Source organism: Chenopodium quinoa, unplaced genomic scaffold (genome assembly GCF_001683475.1).
Source record: "Chenopodium quinoa cultivar QQ74 unplaced genomic scaffold, ASM168347v1, whole genome shotgun sequence".
NCBI classification, from domain to species: domain Eukaryota; kingdom Viridiplantae; phylum Streptophyta; class Magnoliopsida; order Caryophyllales; family Amaranthaceae; genus Chenopodium; species Chenopodium quinoa.
In genome coordinates, this window is record NW_018743050.1 from 2,820,658 (window position 1) to 2,837,367 (window position 16,710).

The window sequence follows — 16,710 nt, forward strand, 5'->3', positions numbered from 1 at the left end:
TGTAAGTTCCCCAACATTAATCTTCAACCTTTTACTACAATGGAGGTGACTGTGAGTATCCACCACCATACCCACAACCCTTTATCAAGATTTCCCGCCATGCAATTGTACCTTCTTTGTTAAACTCACAAGAAATTTAGGAGAAAACGGCTTAATGAGCCTTTACCATTAAACACATATATATAGGCTTACAACATTAACCTAACATGCCAAAAACTCCTAACAAGATATATACAAATATATTCACAAAATATATATTAATCAACATAATTATATCCTAACACTCCCCCTCAAGTCGGAGCATGTAAATCACGAATGCCCAACTTGTTAAGAAGAAAACCAAATTGTCGCTTCCCAAGTGCTTTCGTCAAAATATCTGCTAATTGATGACCTGTAGGAACATAACGCAGTAGCTAGATTACCATTCACCAACTCATCATGAACAAAGTGACAATCTGCCTCTATATGCTTAGTACGATCATGAAAAAAGGATTTTTAGCAATATGGAGAGCAGATTGACTGTCACAATACAACTTCATAGGCTTGGGATGCAAAATACCAAGAGATGACAACAAAGATTTCAACCACTTTAATTCACAAGTTGTAACGGCCATAGCACGATACTCAGCTTCAGCAGAAGAACGAGATACTGTCGGTTGTTTCTTAGTCTTCCACGAGACAGGGGAACGACCAAGAAAAACCATATAACCAGACAAAGAACGACGAGTCAAAGGACATGCTGCCCAATCACTATCACAAAAAGCCGTTAAACACATGTCCTTCATAGGACGCAACAATATACCCTGACCAGGACTTCCTTTGATATAGCGAAGTACCCTGATTTCCGCATCCCAATGTTGCACCTGAGGGTTACTCAAAAACTGTGCAAGAGTATGAACAAAATAACTCAACTCTGGACAAGTGACAGATAAATAAACAAGTCGCCCAACTAAGCGACGATACTGATCAGGTTGAGAGAATGGCTCCCCCTCGGCATATGTCAGACAATGGTTTTGCTCCATAAGTGTATCAATAGGCTTACAGCCTAACATTCCTGCTTCGGATAACACATCCAAAGCATATTTACGCTGTGATAAAAATATACCTTCTGGACCACGAGCAACTTCAATGCCCAAAAAATACTTCAACACACCAAGATCTTTCATATGAAAGCAAGAACTCAAATAATCTTTAAAACGAGTAATTACGTCATGAGAAGAACCCGCAATAATCAGATCATCAACATATACAAGAACATGCAGAGAGATTTTACCCTGAATATAACTGAACAAAGAATAATCTGCATATGATTGTTTGAAACCATAAGACTTCAAGGCATTAGACAACTTAGCAAACCACTGTCGAGGAGCCTGTTTCAAACCATACAGAGACTTACGCAACCTGCAAACTTTTCTTGGAGTAGAACAATTATAACCTGGAGGAAGCTGCATATACACTTCCTCCTCCAAATCTCCATGAAGAAAGGCATTATGAACATCCATTTGATGCAGCTCCCAGTTTAAAGAAGCAGCAACAGAAAGAAAAAGTCTAACAGTCCCCATTTTTGCCACAGGGGAAAAAGTTTCATTATAATCAACACCTGCAACCTGACGATTGCCATACACAACAAGACGACCTTTAAGTCGCTCTACTTCACCCTTAGATGTATATTTAATTTTATACACCCAACCACAACCAATAGCTTTCTTACCTGGGGGTAGGGCTTCCAATGTCCACGTACCATTTCTTTCGAGTGCATCAATTTCGTCTTTCATTGCTTTACGCCACCCTTCATGTTTCATAGCTTCACTAAATGAGGAAGGCTTCTTCCCCTTTGTAATTGTTGTCAGAAAGCATTTATGTCTCATAGAAAAATTGTTATAATCAACATAACAAGCTATATCGAATTGTTTACCTGAAGAACGTGATGGTGGAGCGGGAGCAGTACTGTTTGTCGAGGAAGTGGGGTCTATTTTCTGATGAACCACCGTATTAGTCACAAAACCACGAAGCTTCGAAGAGGGAAATTTAGTACGATGACCACGACCTAACTCAACATCAGAAGCAGAATTATTGTCCACCTGCTCACCACTAGTAGACGAACTCCCCCTCAAAACAGTAGGAGCATTAGCATGAGCACCTGATGATGACACATTACTAGCACCAATCACCTCTGCATCATCATTAATATTCCTTAAAGTAGTTACTCCTAAATTGCCATTACTCAAATTAGGAGCAACTTCATGCAGAGTGTCTGCATTACTAATACGACCAGTGGGGTCAACCCCATGCACATGCATTTCTTCAACATAATCCTCATCATCCCACAACTGAATTTGATTAAAATAATTGTCCCACTGTATTTTTTCTAACTCATTAAATGACTCAATAAAAGGAAATTTGTCCTCAATAAATTGCACATCACGACTTATAAAAAATTCACGAGTCTCTAAATCATAAAATCTCCACCCTTTTTTACCATATGGATAACCAACAAATATACAACGACGAGACTTTGAATCAAATTTATCTTTACCACGAGAATTATTCACAACATAACTCAAACACCCAAAAACACGTACTTCATCATAAGAGGGGGGTTTCCCAAACAAACATTCATGAGGCGTCTTGCCTTTTAAAATAGGAGTCGGGGTTAAATTAATAAGATGAACCGCAGCCAAAACACATTCTCCCCAAAAATATTTTGGTAATTTAGCTTGAAAACGTAAAGCCCGAGCAACATTTAAAATATGCTTATGTTTCCTTTCAAGACGACCATTTTGTTGAGCGGTATCTACACACGAAGTTTGATGTACTATGCCTTTTTTTTCAAAGAAAGGTTTCAAACTCAAGAACTCTTGTCCATTATCACCCGTAACACTTTAATCTTTTTATTAAATTGGGTTTTGATTAAAGCATAAAAGTCACGAATTAATTTCTCTACTTCATACTTTCCAACCATCAAATAAACCCAAGTAGTACGAGAAAAATCGTCGACAATAGTAAGGAAATATTTAGCATTACAACTAGATGATACTCTACTTGGACCCCAAATATCACAATGTATCAAATCAAATAAACCAGATGCTTTATTCATACTTAAAGGAAAAGAGTTACGGGGTTGTTTACCCATAAAACAAATATGACAATCAAACACACCACACTTTTTATTCTTACTACTACTAACTACTCCAGGTAAAGATAAAACAACTTTCATCGATGGATGGCCTAAACGCCTATGCCACAACATACTTGCATCTGGGATTACTACTGAATTTGCTTGAAAATGATGAGCACGAACCGGCCGAAAGAGATAAACCCCATTATACAGCACCCCCGCTCCAATCAGGTTCTCCAAAGTGCGGTCCTAAATAGTACATAGCTTGTTAGTGAAAAGAACAATAAATTGTTGTTTTTCTAATAATTGAGACACTGACAACAAGTTACATTTTAATTCCGGAACAAATAAAACATCTTCTAAAATTAAACCATCACTTAATTTTATTTTTCCTTCTTTAATGGTCGTAGTACTTTTTCCGTTAGGCAAACCAATGGGAGATAAAATATCACACAAATCTAAAAATAAATTCAAATCACCCGACATATGATTTGATGCTCCGGTATCAATTATCCACTCATTCGAACTATACATACCATGAGAAGTCTGATCAGAAGAAGAATTAGTGGGCTTTGCACTTTTAATTGCACTCATAAATTGCTGCCACTGTTCATCAGTCAAAGTAGGAGCAGAGCCACGATCATTGTCATTAACATCTTGTGAACCTGACTGTCGAGAACCACTCACATTTGCAGCAAAACCATGGCCACCAGAATATGTTGTACGTCCACCACGGTTTCCGCGGCCACCCTCACGGCCAGACCCGCCACCACGCTGACCACCACACCCACCAGAATTGAAGGAATCGGGCCAAGCATGTAAGTCGAAACACTTCTCCTTCACATGCCCCTTTTTACCACAATGGTCACACATACGAACATCACCAGCGCTCGACCAATTTTTCCGACCTTGAGCCAAACCAGATGCAGCAAACCCAACAGCACTCTCCGGACGATTATCATGAGCATATGAGACAGTTTGCTTGCGTTCATCAGAGACAACCTTCGCATACACCACATTGAGTGAGGGAACAGGATCCATCATTAGCAAAGTCGACACAACACTACCAAATTTTTTCGAATCTAAACCAATACAAAATTGGTGAAGCAACTCACTCTCAATGATCTTTGCATACTCAGGGGCAGCTGAACAAGAACACTTGGGAATTTTACAATAACTAGCCAATTCATCCTGCAACTTACGCAATTCTCCAAAATAAACGACTACCGGCCTTCCACGTTGCTTGCAATCAACAATTTGCGCCTTCAACTCAAGAATACGAGGCCAAGAGAAATATCTATCACGTAGATCATCCCACAAGGATTTGACATGGTCGGGAAAACGAACAGTAGAACGCACCGAAACATCCAAGGTATTCACAATCCAAGCAACGAGCATCGAGTTAACAATACCCCATTGATCATAATCTGGAAAAGTTTTATCTGGCACGGCAATAGTCCCATCAATAAAACCAAGCTTGTTCTTAGCACGGAGATTATTACGCAAAGAACGAGACCACTCCTCATAATTATCTCCCTTCAACATAATAGGACTGATAACTGCACCCGTACCTTCACTCGGATGAAGGTAATACGCAGAAAAAGGCTCATAACGAGGGCCCTTAGGAGGCAGAGGCGGAGTTTCACCACCAGTCATCACACCGAAACTAAAGATACATAACACACAAAGAAAGCGGAAGCACACGAACCAGGAATACACACAAATTGAAACAAGAGGAAACTAGGGTTTGTGTTTGGGAAAAATCAGGGATGAACGTAAAAAAAAATAATCTCTACATTAGAGGGCTCTTGATACCATGTTAAACTCACAAGAAATTTAGGAGAAAACGGCTTAACGAGCCTTTATCATTAAACACATATATATATGCTTACAACATTAACCTAACATGCCAAAAACTCCTAACAAGATATATACAAATATTATTCACAAAATATATATTACTTAACATAATTATATCCTAACATTCTTCAAACATATTATGAGCAATCTCATCAACAATAGAACACAGCACGAAGCTTCTTTAAGCTTGATTTTCATCAAATCGAAAATTAACAAAGCTCCATTTTTATAGACTAAGTACCGTCGGAAATTACCTACCATTTTGGGTTAACCATTCCCCTAATTTATGTATTAATTGTTAGGGTTTTCTTTAAATTTGGAGCCGCCGTCTTGCCGATATTCATGGAAGAAGGGGATTGTTGGTGGCGTTTATGGAGGTGTGCTGATGGTGTTTACATTATTCATGTAAGTGTGGTGATGGTGGTGTACTGGTTTGCTACTGTGTTGCTGTTGCGCTGAGAGGAAGAAGATGAAAAAAAAAATTTAAATTTTTTTTTTTATCGTTGATATTAACATAAGGGCCTGTTCTCATTGGCTGAAATGAGCTGAACTGAATAAAACAGAACTTATTAGAGCTGAACTGAAATGAACTGAATTAATTAGAGCTGAACTAAATTGAACTAAATATTTTATAAGAGAAGAAAATTATGAGTTGCACTGAACTTATTGGAGCTGAACTAAACTGAACCGAACTTATTGACATCATTTGGGGATGCACAGAGTTTTAGGAGAATAATATAATATTGTGATTGAGTGAATAAATTATTATAGTAAAAGTAAGATGAGTCTATGAAAGAGAAATTATGTGAAAGAGATATATATTTTTATTATATAAGTGGGGACCATGCAAAAAAGAGATATAATAAAATAATTTGAGTAGGGTTTAAAGTAAGAGAGAAAAATGATAAAATATAGTATAAAGTTACTAAATACGAAGTATAAAGTGACGCATTTAAAAACAAACAACGAGTAAAGACTAAATACGGTCCCTCAACTATTGTATTAGGATAAGTTTTAGTCCCTCTAAACTATTTTGTTTCATTTTAGTCCCTCCACCACCTTGAATGGTGTTTTCAAGCCAAAAGTTTAGGGACTAAGCTGACTAAGCATTAGTTTAAGGACTATGAGTCAGCAAAATAGTTTAGGGATGTTGAGTCATTAATAGTTTAGGGACTTTGTGTCAGATTTTTTTTTTTTTTTCCTAAACCTTTTTAGGAAATTTCTCAAACAACTCCTAACTAAATAATTAATTGGATATCCTAATTAATTTTGTATTAAAAAAAATTAATTAATTTTTTTGAATTACACCATCCCTCCACGGCAATCCCAACCCACCTCACTCCCGGGCGGCGCCCATCCCCATTCTCTTCCCTTGTCAGTTCGTCCTTCCCCCACCCTTGCCGTTGTCCCTCCCTATCCCCAAAACCTCCTTTCCTGCCACTCCCGAAACAACCAAACGATCTTCCCTCCACCCTCAAAAACCATAGTCGCTAGGGTTTCACAGGTGGGGGATAAGCGATTTGGGGTTTTGGTCGAATTGGGGAAAGGCGGGGAAGGGGTGGGGCTAGCGGGAGAGGATGGTTGGTCGGTCCGCCGGCGCGAGGGGGTTGGAGGAGTTTGGGCGGCGAGCTGACAACTAAAGGTGGAGGAGGCAGGTGGTGGCAGGGCTGAGCTGTGGTGGTGGGTTGTTTTTTTTTTTATTTTTTTTTATTTTAAACAAATAATAATAATAATAATAATAATAATGTTTTAAAGGAGTTGTAATAATAATGAGTGGTTTTTTTTTATAATAATAATTAATATTATTTAATTTTTTTTCAATATTAAAAAAACATTAAATAAATTGAAAAAGACAAAAAAAAAATCTGAAGAAAAACAAAAAAAATGAGTCATGGACTCATGGTCTCTCAACTACTGCTGACTAGGCTAGGTCCCTAAACTTTTGGCTGGAAAACACCATTCAAGGTGGTGGAGGGACTAAAATGCCACAAAATGGTTTAGAGAGACTATAACTTATCCTAATATAATAGTTGAGGGACTGTATTTAGTCTTTACTCAACAAACAACCATAGAAGGGAAATGATGCAAATAAAAAAACAAAGAGAGTTTTAGTTTCCACATTACACATGAAAATTAACAAATAAATAAATCGAAAAAATCAGTATAAGATTGGTCAAAATTTAATTGACCCTCTCTGTGCTTTATTAAGGGTTACACCGACACATAGTTTTAGACAATTTAATTGATTTAAATAAAATAAGAGGTAAGTGGGGTAGTTGGAGTAATTAAAAAATTGTAAAAGAAAGATAATGGGGTTAATAATTTATTGAAAAGTAATGAATGTGAGAGAAGAGATATAATAATAAAAAAAAGTAGTATTGGGTTTGAGTAGGGACCATAAAAGGAGAGAAATATAATATTTAAATGTAATATTTTGTCAAACAAAAAAGTGTAATACTTATTAAAATACGATCGAAATTGGTAAATGTAACACTTAAAAAAACATAGGAGAAGTAAGAAATTTATCACGGTTTAAAAAGGGTCTCAACTGTCAAGCTCGAGGCCCATCACAAACTCACCCACCATATAAGTGCACGACCCGATTCGAATCCGAATGTAGCCTTGGGATGGTACGCTTCTTATTCCCTCCAAAAACTTGGGGCTTAAGTCAAGTCGAGCCAAAAATAACACAGCACACATATTGTACAATTCTCTCTCCTCCCCATTAATGACAGTGCAGTGTGCAAACACACTCCTCTATGCTCTCTACTACACCACCACAAACCCACATACTACAGTACAGTACGCTGCAGTCTTCACATCAATTTTTTTTTCCTTTTTTTTTTATGTTAGTACAAATGCAGAAATAAATCACATAAATATCACCCTAATTATTACAACATACGCCCCTCCTATAAATACCCTGTTCCGTCTCTCTCATTCATCCCCTCATTTTCTCTCTCATTCTTCTGCAACTTTTCAAGCGTTGCAAAACTCATCAATGGCGAAGGTTTTACTCTCCTCTTTCTCTCTCCTCTTTCTCTTTCTCTCTCTTCCTTGTTTCTGATGACTTACAGTACGTTTTTTCTCACTTCGAAATTTACAGAAAAAAACAGAGGAGGTGGAGGTGGTGGTGGTGGTGGAGGTGGAGGTGGAGGTGGAGGTGGTGGTGGTGGAGGTGCAGGTGGTGCAGAAGAAGGAGAGAAGAAGGACGACAATGGCGGCGGATGTGGCGGTTGCGGTGTTCATCTGAACATTCTAATGAAAATCGATTTGCACTGCGAAGGTTGCACGAAACGGATTCGGAAATTCCTTCTAAATTTTCCTGGTAATTTTCCTACTTTTTTTTCTATTTTTTTTAAGGAATTTGTTTTTCTCTGGAATTTAGTGGAGTACATTATTGAGAATCGTTTTCATTTTCTCTTTGAAATTGGGATAATGACAAATAAAAAAAGGTAAATAAATAAAAATTCTAGAAGTTCGTTCTTAATCATTTGATTTTAATCACTTTTTGTTTATTTTTAAGAGAATTTTCAATAAATGTGAACTTCGACAAAAAAAAATAGGTAGAAAATTGTTAAATGTTTAAATTTATTTCATTCTGCAAATTTCTTCCCTGGTTATTGCGTTTGTTTTAATCTCCATTATTTGTGAAATCTTATAAAGTTAGTAGAAAATATTTAAGTGATAATTTAGTGAGCAAATATTTGTAATATGGAAAAGTAATTCATCCTCTGTTTTTGGTTTATTTTTTCTGGACAATTTCTGAATAGTTATGAAATTTGTCAAAATAGGTAGAAAATAAACGTTATGCGATAATTTATTGAATATATAAGTTAAAAATCTGGAAATAATTGGTGTTCTAAATGCAGGTGTTCTAAGTGTCGAGTTTGAAGGAGAGAACAAGGTGAAAGTGATGGCCCAAAACAAAGTTGATCCAGTTGTACTCACTGATAAACTCCGCCAGAAATTTCTGAAGAAGACTGAACTCATCTCTCCTCAACCTTCGAAAAACAATGACAAAAACAACGAAAAGAAAGATGAAAAACCTAAAGAGGTATGAAATTATGATTAAATGAATGAATGATTATTTTACCTTGTTTTGAAACCCTTAAAGCAGAAATGTTAATAATAACATTAATTACACCAATCGACTCGTCTGTTTTGTGGGTTCCGACTTAATATTACTCTCTCCGTCCTTTTATTAGTCTCATTTCAAACATTTATTACTCAGGTAATAAAGAGATATGAGACGCTAGTAAAAGTAAGAAGTGCGTATTACTCATTACTTGCATACTCTGTTTTTCTCCAGTTTCTTTTTACTGTATTTGTTAAGTGTTTGCTTTAGGGGTTTAATGTAGTCTCGACTTATTTGGGAATTTGTCAGATTCATATACCTTGTCCAAAGTAGTAATACACTAATACTTGACATTTAATTTATTAAACATTAATAACACTCATGGACTCGATTCCAGCATTAAAACTACGGAATTGGGTAAATAGGATAATGCTGATAATACATTCACTCCTTAATTATCTTTAATGGAAGTAACAACATTTATTATCTATTTGCTCTGTGTTTCAGAAAACACACCTGCATTAATTCGCTTCAGAAAATAGTACTGTACGGCATTTAAAATACAAATTATGAAAAATAAATTACATTTTTATTCAAAACAAAAAAAAAATAAAAAAATTACTGGTAGTAAATTTTGCTTAAAATTTAGATTAATATTTTCTGGTGAATTAATGAATGACAGATGCCAGTGATAACGGTGACGTTGAAGGTTGCATACCATTGTGACGGTTGTGGTGACAAATTGTACAAGACAATCAGATCATACAATGGTAAAATAATTTAATTCTACAAGAGCATGAACTTTTTACAATTATTTTTATTTTTTTCAGTTTGTTTTATTTATTTGTGTTGGTTGATGGATAAAACAGGTGTGCATGAAGTGAGCATTGAGAAGGAAAAGGACTTGGTGAAGGTGACAGGAAGGATAGAGGGGAAGAAGATGGCTGAGGAGCTGCAGAAGAAGCTTAAGAAGACGGTGGAGATCGTCGTCGACAAGAAGGATAAGGAGAAGAAAGAAGGCGGTGGCGGCGGTGGTGGAGGAGGAGGAGGTGGAGGTGGTGGTGGTGGCGGCGGAGGGGATAAGAAGGAGCTGAAATATCTTGTTGACGGGTCGGGTTATGTTGGGCTTGTTGATGGGTCGGGTCGGGTTATCGAGCTCTTCGAGGCTCCCCGGTTCTTCAGTGATGAGAACCCGAATGCCTGCGTAATTATGTGAGTTGTGGGCTGTAGTAGGTTTGGGCCGGGTTTGATGGGTTTTGTGGCCTTTTTTGGGGAAGGATAGTCAAGACACTTTAATGAGTTTTGTAAATAATGAGATTTTGTGACGTTTTGTAAATAATGAAATTTTCATATATTTATGCATCCAATGAGGACTTTGAGGAGGGTGAAAGTTAAATTAATCATACAACAATATTCTTATGCAAAATATATAAAATTCTTAAATTAATCATACAACAATATTCGTTATGTTTAGACATATCAATGCGCGATTTTTATATAATATTCTTATGCCATTAATATTAATAATTTTGAGAAAAATTAATATTTTGATTTAAAAATTTTACATCACTTGGATGTCATGCTAATTTCTTCATGAAAGACATGAAGATATGTAAAGATAAAAAATACTTTATCCTATAGTACAAACTTGTTATAAACTACTCCTTCCATTTCCATCTAATTGCCATTTTCTCTTTTTAAATAATCCCAAATTAATTGTTTTTAGTACGAGTAGTTTTTCCTTTTATATTTTCTTCTAAAGTGGAACCCACACTTATATTTTCTTCATACTCTATATGTTTTTTTAAAATAAATGTTTCAATAGTTTGTGAGTTTAAAATTAGACCAAGATTAAAAATCAAAGTAGTAGTAGTAATAATAATAATAATAATAATAATAATAATAATAATAATAATAATAATAAATAAATAAATAAATAATCCCTCAAATAGGAGCTACAACAATTGGTAGCAGTCTAGCAGACAAAGAGAGGAATAGAGAATACAAACAAAACATATATTCACCTTGAAATGGTTTTTGGTGCCCAAAATGCCAAAACCAAATTAATTGTCATTCTTCTAACTCATTCTGAGCGTCTCAGTGACAAGACTTACAACACTGATTTGTACATTTGCAGTTACCCTAATACCCTATTATTGGTTCATATTTTTATACCAGTGTATTCATTTTTATTTTCCTTAATTGGGACAATTTAAAAACAATCAAAATTAAGTGTCAAACATATTAGCTAATTAACAAATACTCCATAGTTGTTGTAAAAAAAAAATAATAATAAATAAATACTCCATAGTGAATTGATAAAAATGCTCGTAAAATATCGCTAAAAGCCTAAGTAGCCCATCATCTCACAAAACTAGTTCCTTTGGTGTTTAGCGAGTTTGGGAAAACATGTCCCACATGGAAATATCCCCTATGTAACAATGAACCTTTTATTAAAAATGAGCTTTGCTTTCTTCAAAATGTAATAAAACGGGTCCTTTGTATTGGTGGTAGTAGCATCTAAGAACATCCACAATGGTAATATAAAAAGAACTTGCTTGCAATTTATAAATAGTTGAAGCTACATGCTTGCCATTATGGAGCTACATGCTCACTATTGTAGAGCTACAAAGGTTGTAATTAAGGTTAAACCTTATAGCTCCATGGATTTACAAGGTTTTACTCCACCCAATAATGTTACTTATATTGATTTGTTTAATATTTTTATGTATTTGTTTTATGTTTTTTTTTTATGTTTGGTTTATTATTATTATTATTATTATTATTATTATTATTATTATTATTCCCAATTACAATAATAAATAGCTAACCATTGTGAAGGTTGTAGCTTAGATATTGTAGCATATTTTAACCAAGAAAATATTGATGTGCCAATTGCTAGCTACAAACTCATGTAGCTAGCCATTGCGGATACTCTAAAGCAGCCAGTTTAAAGGAAGCTGAGAAGTAGTTAATTTGAAGGAAGCCGAGAAGCAGTCAACTTGATGGAAGTAGAGAAGCATTTAACATCTGATGCAGCCAAAATAGCAAGCTGAAATTTTCATCAATGTTATTGTTTAGGGTAAAAAATACCCTAGGTACGTGGTCCAATCCCATGATGACACATGGCTCAATAAATGGGCAACACGTGTCACCATAGGAAGATGACTCGTACTAAGAGCAAGAGAGCCCCTGAAATCAAATATGCCATAAAGGCCTCCTTATATCAGGAGGCCCCAAAAAAAACTAGAATGCCGCAAAACGGCACCCTAGAGAACATGTGTCCTTCGCTGATTGCGCAGCCAATCAATGACCCTAAATTCTAGGTCACTTACCCTAAAAGGAACAAATCCCCACCCCTATAAATACCCCAATCATTGATGATTGGAGGGGTGGATTGTGACATAACATTTAATAGAGCATAAAAAGCTCCAAATTCTCTCTACTTTAATTTCTCTCTCTACATTTATTTCGTTTCCGGTCACTAACTTGATCGTCGGAGGCGAATCTCCGATCACCGGAGATTCGTTCTTTTGCAGGTGTCCAATCCCGTTGCCAGTCAGAGCATGACCAGTATCCCGAGGGATTCCAAAAAACCCAAATTCATTTGGCACCGTATGTGGGGATACTCGTCCGTTATGGCAATGGATGGTCAAACACCAGGTGTCGGCCCTCGTCCCGGCGAGGACGACCTTGTTGAGAATATAGTCACAATAATTCATTCTAGCGACCCTCTGACCGCTTCATTCCACGAGGCAGAAGATCGTCCAGTTATTGCTGGTTCGCTTTTGCTCGCTTTGAACAAGCTCCTAAAGGAGATGGAGGGTAAGAGGTCGTCTTCTTCTAGGCGGAAGCCCAAGAAAGAAGGAGAGGGCCAACAAAAGAAAGCCCAAAGAAAAGCGAGCAATGCTGAAGATGTTGGAAATACCCCATACCGCCAGCATGAGTGTGCGCCGAGGGTGCCGAGGGAAAATATGACCCGGCCCTTTGACAAAACGTAGTCGGCTGGGGGGCAGGTTAGACGGCCTCATAAAGAGATTACTGAGCCGTCTCGGCGTTGGAAGGATGCTAGGGATTACCTTTGGCACAAGCAGCGTGAACGAATAGCTTATTCGGACACGGCCTCTACACCGTCAATGCCGGATGATTTCTCAAACCATACCCCCTCCAAGCGTACCAGCACGACAAGGACCAGCGAGAGTCAAGCTCATCGGAATCAAACTCCAGTTCCAATTGCTCAGTGCAACCGTTTCAATATCCAGCTCCCCGGAATTTTAATACTTTTCCGCCGACTAACCCTGCTGTCTTTGGACAGTATGGTCAACCGTTCGACCATGCTGCTTACCTGGCCGGACCGGTTGCTCAATCGCAGCCCATAGAATGGCAGATGCGCATGTTAAACCTTGGAGACAAGCCGCCTCCGTTTTCTCAAGAGATCCTCAACACTCCTCAACCTGCGAAGGTGAAAAGTGTACTTGTGGGTGCCTACGACGGTACGGGTAACCCGGAAGAGCACGTTACTTTATATCGGAATCTTATGTATTTGCAATGTGTGGAAGATGCCACTTGGTGTATGTGCTTCCCGGCCACCCTTAAAGGTGTGGCAGAGGACTGGTTCAACAGTCTGTCGGCCGGATGCATCAACTGCTTTACTACTTTAAGCATGTTGTTCGTTGGAAATTTTTCGTACAACATCCCGCCGAGGAAGACTAGCCTTAATTTGGCTACGATTGTTCAGGCCAAGAATGAAGGTTTGCGTTCATACGTCCAGAGATTTAATCAGGAGAAAGCCCAAATTCATAATCTTCCAGATAAAATGGCCTATTCGGAATTTCTCTGAGTATTAAGGCATAATGGTTTCAAATTTGACTTGTTCCGCAAAAAGTTTCGGACATATGCAGGCGTTCTGCGAGAAGCCGAAGCCTATATTGAGGCGACAAACTTCTGTTCACTCACTAAATCTGAAGTACCGGCCAAAGGGGCTGAGAAGAAGCAATCTTCTCAACAAGACTCGGCTGAGAAAAAAAAAGAGGAAAAGTACAAAAGAAAGGAAGTCTGGGTATCTGATGACCTAGAAACCAAGTCAAAGAAGCCAAAGAAGTACGAAACGCAGTTTGAGTTTAACAAGGATTCTTATTTAATTTTGATCGAGATCAAAGATAAGTTCAAATTTGAGAGGCCCACGCCAATGAGAGGCTCGGTCCAATACATAAATAAAAACAAGTATTGCCATTACCACAAGGATGTGGGGCATGATATAAACGAGTGCAACAATTTGAAGAGGTTGCTAGACAAACTGGTCGAGAAGGGCATGCTCAATTTGTACGTGATGAAGTCCAAGTTCACATACACTCAAACAGACAATAAGTCTGAGAAGAAAAAGCAAAATGAGAAGGAAAAAGATGGAAACAACACGGCCTCTGGTTTTGTGGCTGTCATATCAGGCGGCTTTGCCGCAGGTGGCCCAACCATGAGAGGAATTAAGCAGGACGCATGGAATTCGGGAAAAGAAGTCATGCATACCGAAGGGGATTAAGGTGGAGCCAATCCTGGAGGTAGCAGTGAGTGAGGTCAACCGAGGTGAAGTCAAGGCCTTGCACAATGATCCTATGGTATTCATTCTTTGCTCACCTTTAGTATTCCACGGCAACAAGTGCTTTGATGCACCTGTCAATTTGTTTTTTTTGCCTTGGTGTCTACTCCATTGATTGATTTGTTTATCAACTAATTTTTTGTTACACTTCGTTGTTTTTTTTGCTTAATTTTGGTGTACCTACTTTCTTGCTGCCACCATGGGCAAATATGATGACAAATCCACTTCATGTTCTTCTGACTATCATCCTTCTTTTGGTGTTCGCTTGGTTTCGGGGCTTGTAAATACTGATTTTGATAAAGTGGCAGCCATGATTCAACAGACGGAACTGCTCCCTTGTAACTAAAGGTGGGCACAGGCCGTGGCGGCATGGGCCCGGCACGACGCCAACACAGCCCGACACGGCACGGCGGCCCACCTGTGGGCTGTAGGCTGTGCCGTGAACAAAAAAATTAGTTTTGGCACGGGCACGACACGCGGCACGATGGGCGGCACGGTGGCCGGCACGTGGGCCGGCACGACCCGCCGGTACGTCACATGGCACGGCCAGGCACGGCCCGGCACGGCACGAGGCCCATATTTACTCACCATTATACACTATTGTACAATTTTTGTAATATCTAACTTCGTATTTCGTATAATAAATGAAGTTATTCACCAAATATTGTACGATTTTTAATTATCATTAATTATTTGTATTATCGATTTATCGTACCGGCTCCCGGCATATGATAAAATAAGTCATTCTTCAATTTTTTGTGTTTTCGGATTATCACACTCGTAATTTTTTATTTTTTATTATATGCAATGTTGTTTATTGCTAAATTAGTAAAATTGTTTTTATTTGTTTATATAAACTTAAACATAATTAGATAAATAATTTATATAACCTTAATTAAAATAAAGTTGTTCTAAAAAAATATATTAACATTAACATAAACATAAATTAATCACATTATTTATATAAAATTAAGTTGTACTAAAAAATATATATCGTTTTTTTATTTACATTTATTATTTAAAAAAAATAAATAAATAAAAAATTTAAAGTGGCACGGTTTGGCTTGCGGTCCGGCACGACACGGCCCGCCGGGCACGTGGGCCGTGCCGTGGGCTGGGGTGTGCCAAAATTAGGCACGGCACGACACGACCCCCACCGCGGCACGGCCAGGCACGGCCCGCGGCGGCACGGCACGACCCGTTGCCCATGTTTACTTGTAACCCTATAGTACAAATAAGTATGTAAGCAATATAATATTGCTCTACTATGAGATATAATAGTACTACTAAGACATAATGATACAATATACATATACATGTATAATAGTACAAAAAAATGTACCACTATAATCATAAAAAGTACCATTCTGAATGTCAAATGGCTTATTTACCTTGTAAATTTACCTTTTTGTCCGCCTATATGCAAACATAACATAAAGGCGCTATGCTTCTAGTGTTAGGCCCCGTTCTCTTCCCCTTGTTTTTGCTGATCTGGAATTATTTTTACTGAAACAAAATGATATTTGCCGAACTTAAATTATTTTTATCGAAATAAAATTATTTTTGCTGAACTGAAATTATTTTTTACTGATTTTCTGTTATAATTCTTCTTTAAGAAAACTGAATTTTAATGAATTGAACTTGTTTTTACTGAACTGAAATTATTTTTACTGAACAAAAATTAATTTTACTGAACTGAAATTAATTTTACAGAACTGGACTTATTTTTACTGAACTGAAATTATTTTTACTTACGGTGTGTTTGGATTGAAGGAAATGGAGGGAAAGAAAGTGATGAGAAATGGAGAGATAAAGTATCTTTCATTTGGATAGCAAATGAGGATGAGAGGAAATTGGAGGGAAGAGAAATGGAAGGATTAAATTGTACTCCCCTCGTGTTTTTTTTTTAAGTGTTACAGTTTGACCGGCACATAATTTTAGGCAATTTAATTGACTTAAATAAAGTAAGAGGTAAGTGGGGTAGTCGGAGTATTAAAAAATTGTAAAAGAAAGATAGTGGGGTTAATAATTTATTGAAAAGTAATGAATGTGAGAGGAAAG

The 16,710-nt window shown here is 37.3% G+C and overlaps 1 pseudogene; it reads right to left on the reverse strand.

Moving 5' to 3' along the window:
- Positions 1 to 290: 290 nt before the first annotated feature.
- Positions 291 to 5,031, reverse strand: LOC110730793 (annotated as a pseudogene).
- Positions 5,032 to 16,710: the final 11,679 nt, after the last annotated feature.